The 7714-nt window shown below is 35.9% G+C and overlaps 1 long non-coding RNA gene across 1 annotated transcript; it reads right to left on the bottom strand.

Moving 5' to 3' along the window:
• Positions 1–1677: 1677 nt before the first annotated feature.
• LOC144712433 (uncharacterized) lies at positions 1678–4892 on the bottom strand. Its single transcript, XR_013583795.1, has 4 exons — positions 4820–4892; positions 3448–3557; positions 3294–3373; positions 1678–2026 (listed from the first exon to the last, which is right to left on the bottom strand). It is a non-coding gene; the product is annotated as an uncharacterized LOC144712433 (long non-coding RNA).
• Between the last annotated feature and the right edge of the window lie 2822 nt (positions 4893–7714).

Consider the following 7714-nt stretch of genomic DNA (forward strand, 5'->3'; position numbering starts at 1 on the left):
CAGGATTTTAATTAGATTTTAATGCAGGTTTAATGTGGGACATCGTTTCGTGGAACATAATGTGCCAAATTAAACCATTGTGATTACTTTTTCTATGATAAAATAATTATTTCATGTATATAACCCGAATTAGGAACCCATATTATACAGTGAGGTAATCTCCCCAGTTACTAGCGTTTAGAGATAGAGTAAATTAGAAGGTTATAAGAAGAGAGAATATACATATGCTAGTAAGGGATAGACTCAACTATTATTATCACTATTATGTAAACTATAGATAAAAATGAATATATATGCATATATAGAATAGGTATAAGATAGTGAAATAGGAAGAGAGAGGAAAAAACTTCAGGAAAGAGCAAAAAGAAGGCAAAAACTGAAGGAAATGAATATGTAAAACATAGTTAGAAATTTCTAGAAACGGGACATTTGCACAAATGCGTGAATGAGAGACTTTATGTAATAATTTATATATAAATTATATCATTATTATTTAATTAAAAGCAAAACATTGACAGATGAGACGATTATTAAATTACAGAATTTATGTAATTTTTGAGATTGTATTGAATTAAAAATGCAGAAAATGCACAGAATAAGTTTTAGAATGGATAATTGTAAGGTGTTGGACATGATGCCTGAAAAAGAATTTAAAATTTTTATACAAAAATATTGGTCGTATGTTACCTAGTTTTTTTATATGTTTACTTACATTTATATAAACTGAATCTACGCGAATTATTCAAATGGCGACTTACCAGATTCCATCATTATATGGATGGTTTCCGTCGTCTCTAGACCATCATCTTCTAGCCACATCCTCCTTCATGCTTGTCGTCCACACCCCTTTTCTTACTCATCCCGCTCCTTTCTTCAGGGACACGAAAATGTCACCCTGGGTGAACAGCAATCGTCATCCGTCACGTCACACGTCACCATGAAGAAAACGTGACGGATGACATGACAGAATTCAGGGGTAATGACGGTCATGGTGACGCGTGACGAGGTTTACATGATGGTGACATGATGGTGACGTGATGGTGACGGGGTGCCATGGACATGTGACATGACGAAATGTTCATCACGGATGACGACTGTGACGTTTATTTAATACATTTTAAAAATGAATTTAGTGACTGAAAATTATGAATATAATGAATTTAATAAATTAATATATTGATTGAAAAATTAAGGAATCAATATCTTCTGTTTAAATATATTGAGATAATCAAATTATTGATGTAAAATTGTGAATATAATTTATTTAATAGTTAATTTCTTGATGGAAAAATTAAAGATTTAGGGAGGTTTTTCTTGAAAACAATGTAATAATTATTATATTGAACATGAAATTAGGAATATAATAATTAATTTCGTGACAAAAAATTAAAATTTTATTGATTTTTAAAATTATTTTTAGTAATTAATTTTCTGACAGAAAATGTGTATAAATAGTTTATTAATTAATTTCTTGACGAAAAAATTAAGGATTTAGTGACGTATTTTTAAATAAAATTTAATGACTAATTTACGGAAGGAAAATTATAAATAACATATCTTTAAATACAACCAGGGTTTTAAAAAGTAGCATATCTTTATCCTCTTTTGGATGAAATTTCTGCAATTTTTTCTAGGGCTGGCAAGTTTTATAATTTTTATCTTAGGAACGCACCGGGCCACGAGGGGCTGAAAGTGTTATGACTGGCCGACCGTTGCCCGAACTAAATTAGCGCACATGGGATTGACCCCAATATCACACAAAAATTAATGCTTCGAGAACATAATCATGTTCATGTCTGCCTAAATTAGCCCACATGGGATTCTCCCAAATATCAGACACAAATTAATGCTTCGGGAACATGATCATGTTCATGTCCGTTCACAAGCATTCATTCCAAACAGAAATTCATGGCATAATATAACAAAAAACATTCTCAGAGAGATAATTAGAGGAAAATTGTTGCAATGGAGTGTAGAGAGACCCCGGGCCAGCTGCGTAGAATGTTTCACATGCTGTCAGTTCCATCTGAGACATCATATAGACATGGTTAATGTCACTGTCTAATACTACATTATTCGTATAAAGATGGTTAACATTACTTTCTCAAACTACATTAAGTGTAAATTATTCATATAAGTATGAGTAACATCATTTCCTAAGAGTGTCATTCACCCAAGAATGGTTAACGTCATTTTCTAAGAGTATGTCATTCATATAAACATCTTCAACATCATTTTTAAATAGTAACAATACACAAAAATAGGCATGACGAAACAGATAATAAAAGAACTTTGGTTGAAAGAAAAAGGTTTTAAAGACGATTTGATCTCTAAAACAATATCAAAAAGTGGATTAAGGAAGATCGACAAGAGACAACGAGGATTCTGGCCATTAGTGGTGGATTGAAAGACGTAAACTGCCAGCTAAGCATCATGAATGACAAATAAACAACTGTTGAAGCTTCAGAATATATAAAAAAAATTAAGTTCCTCCATGGAAATTCTCCGGTAATAGCTACCAGATAAATAAGCAGCTACTCAACAGCTTGTATATAGTTTTGAAGAAGTGGTTAAAAAGAATGGAAGGTGAATGTACCAACAATTGAAGACTCCAAACAAAAAATAAAAGAGAGTTTGCATTGTCACCCCCGATAATGAGATCGGATTCCATCATTAGCCATGAGATGAACAAAAAAGAAGAAAAGAGTTGGCATCACGATATCAAGTTCATACAAGCAATGCAGAGGAGAAGCAAAGTGATATGGCACACGCCAATGATGAGTCATCCATTGGCAAGAAAGAGCAAATTTCACTCATAACTCTAAGGCCAATTTATTCTATTTGGGAAGCGTGTAAGAAAAGTTTTGAAAAAATTAAACATGCTTTAATTGAAGGGATCATGGTCAGTTTTTGTCAGAATACCCTGAATTGACAAGGGTCATAATAAGATAATCAAAGTGTAAAGGAAATACGACTCTCCAATATATAAAAATTCAAATTGAATACACGGATAAAACCTGTAAGACCATAAAAAGTGTGGAACTTAAATCATTAAAAAGTGGAGAAGAATAATACAAGAATAAAGATGTTGATCTTTGTTAGAGCGCATACATCAGCTTCAAAGGACTAACTATGAATAATCTTTTATTTGATGTGATGGATGGGGATGATCATAAATAGATGATGTTTAAAAAATGATGCATTTGCCAAGAAAAATGTAAGGTTGTAAAGAATTAAAAAATGTAGAGTATTTAAGGAGGATTGCGAGTTAGTTTAGTCCTAAAAAAAGGTACCTGCACTCGGATCAAGGTAAAAGACATCGATCCGGCTAGAAGAATGGAAGAGACAATTTTCCCAATGCCGATTGTCGTAGCTGCAAAAAAAATTTCCAATAAAATTACCTTAGAAGATTGGACCGACAGAAGTAAATTAAGAGTAATGACTTACACCAGTCTTCATCGTTAGAAAAGTCATTCGCAACCAACGCTTGACTGTGACCAGGAGCTTGATGCTTTCAGCATTAAGACGTACCCACTTGAAAGTGACGACTACACGTCCTGTAGAGAATAAACGTTCAGTTGGGGCACTGGTTGCACATACTGAGAGAAACTCTTGCGCAAGGGTAGAAAGTTGCGGGTAGGTTCGTGCGCCTATGTGTGCCCACCATCCCAGTGTTGTCTCTTTGTCCTTCCTCTTCGTTGATTTTAGATATGTCTCCAATTCCTCGGCTGGAGATGGTACTCGTCATTCCTTCTCCCTAGTTGGCACTACGCCATCGATGAGTTCTGTGAGCCAATCATCATCCTCGGGGTCGTCACCATCCCAATGCTATCTCCGTATCCTTCCTCTTCGTTGATTTTTGATACATCTCCAATTCCTCGGCTGGAGATGGTACTCGTCATTCCTTCTCCCTAGTTGGCACTACGCTATCAATGAGTTCTATGAACCAGTCATCATCCTTGGGGTCATTGCCGATTCTGTCTTGGTCACCCTATAGGGACATAAGTCGGCGGACAAATGCCTATGCATCCTGAATGCCACTAGGATCGAGTGAGGTGATAAGCCGAAAAATCACGTAAAATTACGTGGTCGTTGCGCTTTTTAGACTTATGCAATAAATTTATAATTCCCTTAATTACTAAATAAGAATATAGAGCAAGCAAGGGGTCGATCCGCAAGGAGGCAACAATTCAGAATTTTCAAACAATTTTTATGAATCAAGTCAAGTAATTTTGAATTTTGCAATATTTAATTCAATTAATATTAAATAATATTCTTAAAATAATCAAAATTAAGTAAAACTTAATTTTGATTTCGGTCAGATAATTCCAGATAAGAATATTATTATTATTTTAAGCTCATAAAAATATAAATTATTAATTTCCCAATTTAATAAAATTTATAATAATTTTCAGAATTAAAATTGGGAATTTAATAATCAAGAAAGTGATTTTTGAATTGGAGTTCAAAATGGATGAATTTTCGGTAAAAATTTTATTTTTGGGTTTTTTGTATATTAAATTAAATTCCTAAACAATAAAAACCGAAATCTAGAGAGAGAAACAAATCAAATTAACCTAGAGAGAGAAAGTGAAGATATTGGGGAAAGCCCCAATTTCGACCCTAAATTAAAAATGTAATGAAGCAGAAATGTCCTAAAATGATTAAGAATTAATTATCAAAAGTCAGATCTCGAATCCAAATCAAAAAAGAAGTGCTGATGCATTCAAAACATGAATCTAGGGCATGTACATTTCGCCCATGCCAAGGCGTTTTCGAATCGTTCTAGAAGATGATCAAATACAATTCAGAAACTTACAAATTTGATAAAGAGATCCAGATCTGACGACTTCCAGAATGCCTCCTGTGTCCTTCGTGGCCAATTGCTTGGGGAGAGCCTCCAAAAGTGATTTTTGCCCTTTTCCAGACCTCCATTTAAAGATCCAACCGTCTGGCTTGTAGAGGGGGAAAAGACGAACCTACCCTCAAAATTTCAGCCCAATCGGACATGTAGATCTCAAGATATCAAGGTTTTAGTGAGAAAAAATCTGAGCCGTTGGATTTATTTATCTCTCCTCCAATGATCTTGGAAATGGCGCGTTTTGATTGGCTAGCATGATTATTTCTCGTTTTCCGCTTTCTCGGATCACGCCCTGACACGTTGTTGTGCGCGTCGTCCGCCCGCAATCATTGGCAAGTGATTTCGTCATTTGAACGGCTAGGAATTATCCACGTCACCCTGAAATAATAAAAACAAAAGAAAAGGACAAAAGGTCTTTTTTAAAAAAATATATTTTTTTATTCTCTTAGCCGTAATCTTTGACCATTCTTCTCTCTTTTTCTCTCTTTAAATATTTTAAATCATAAGCCGCTATTCTTCTCTCTCTTCTCTCTTTAAATATTTTAAATCATAGCCACTTATGTTGACTATTCTTCTCTCTCTCTTCTCTCTTTTATATATTTTAAATCATAGCCGCTTATGTTGACTATTCTTCTCTCTCTCTTCTCTCTATTTATTATATAATAATAACCACTCATTCTCTCGCTCTCTCTTTATTCTTATTTAAATAAATATATCCATTTATTCGCCCGGGCGAATGACGTGGATACTCCTTAGTAAATATTTAAATATATTATAAATGCCAAATAAATAATATATGTGTTATTTAAATATGTAAAAATCATTTCTTGGCTATATAATGGTAAAAAAATTATATAAAAATATGGAAAATTCCAGAAAAATCATGGAAACACTTACCAACCTTTAGCCAAGTATTTAAAACCCTATAAAAAATATTTCTTCACTGAAATGAAGTTAAATTCCATAAAAAATGATAAAAAATCAGAATTAATAATAAAATGAAAGGTTAAATGATCTATCTTTATTTTAATATGATAACATGGAAATATAGTCATTAAAACACATAAATATAATATAAAATTCATTAATTAATCATGTTAATTTGCAAGTTATCATGAGGCTCCCTTGTTCAAGGGTCAAGAATTGTTGTTGTTGTCATCGCACGATTATTTGAAATCATCTTCTCATATTTCACCATCTTACACTTCATGCTTTCACAAGTTTTATGGATGGACACAATTTGTGCAGTAGTCATCTTTCTTCCCGATGTGAATATTGTAGACATATCAAACTTGAGCAAGATGGTGTCGATATGTCGCATCAGCGTCTTCAAGATGCGAATGACTTCCACAACTCACTCTCTTCAAGCCACTAACATAGTTTGTCATCCTGTATAATGGCCCTAGAATGTTTCCGAAGTCGACCAACATTCCCCACTCTTCACATGAGAGTTTCATGTACTTATCTGTTACCGACAAGATTTTTGAAGCCATAAAATCTATGACTTCTCGCTTCTCCAATGCGACATGCAACATGTCATGTGTACTGTTCCACCGCGTTGGGCAGTCTAATGAGATTTGGTTGTGATTCTTCTGCATGTCTTTGCACGCCTTTACGTACTACGATCATCGTTGTGTCGATGCTTGGATGCTTGTCACTAAGTGCCTAAGACGAGCAACCGCATCCCCCAGGGCAAGGCCACTGTCATGAATGACCATTTTTGCATGACTTGCCAAAGCCTCCCGCATGGCGTCTAAATCATCTATATCAGCGTCATAATTAGGATCATATGTTATGTTTGCTACGTAGCTGTCCGCAGTCTTGGGGGTGTTCACCGATACACGTAATGATTTCAATGCAGCCTGGACGATAATGTTCAGCACGTGGCCAACGCACGGGATATGTCGGTCCTCTATGAAATGGTCATTCACTGGCTTGAGTTCCTTTACGAGCAATGCTATTATACGCTCGGTACTTGACGCATTGTCCGTAGTGATAGATCCAACGTGCATGCTCAAAAGGTTAATCTTGCAATAAGGTTGTACGAACCAAAATGAAGCCAAACGGGATGTCACCAATCTTTGTCTTCAACCCGAAGTCTTCAAATGCTTGGAGCACTATTGTGCTCATATTCTTGCCATCATACTTCCCCACTAGCTCGCGTATAGCAAGTACACGTTCGCATAGTTCCCAACAGTTGGTCACCCAATGAACCGTGATGCCGAGAAGACAACACAAATTCTCAACGGTCCATGCATCCATCGTCAGTGAGACCTTGGTGAACTCTACGAGCCTCCCGTTCATCGTACCATATAGCTTACGCGCCACAGCCTTTATTGCCTTCGAACCTGGCGGGTCAACTGTCATCTCCGCAGCATACTTCCACTTAATCTTGAACCCCACATTGTCCACGATTGCCCATGGGGAATCCGTGAGGCAAACAAACTGCGCTATGATCTCCTTTATCTTCTCCAACATCTTTGTGATGACACCACCTTGCTCGTACGCCTCAGCTATTGTCCATTGATTGGGATTAATGCCCTTTAGCTTGTTGTATACTCTGCCATGACTGAACTCCAAGTGCCTATGGAATATGTTTGTTGACCCGTCTTTTTGCCGCTTCAACCTATTCCGTAATAGATCAACTTTTGGTCGCGGCATAATAGGCATGCCTATATGCCTGACCCAACCTCCATGAAATATCGCAATATTTCAGCCTTCCCTTTGCGTCTGGGACATGACAGCTCTACCACTAGTAGAGGAGTTTCTTGAACATCCTCCTCCGATGACTCTATTGCCAAGTCAACACACATGTGCCCAATTGGAGTTTCCATCGGCGACTATGTCATAGAG

Source organism: Wolffia australiana, chromosome 14, assembly GCF_029677425.1.
Source record: "Wolffia australiana isolate 7733 chromosome 14, ASM2967742v1".
NCBI lineage: Eukaryota > Viridiplantae > Streptophyta > Magnoliopsida > Alismatales > Araceae > Wolffia > Wolffia australiana.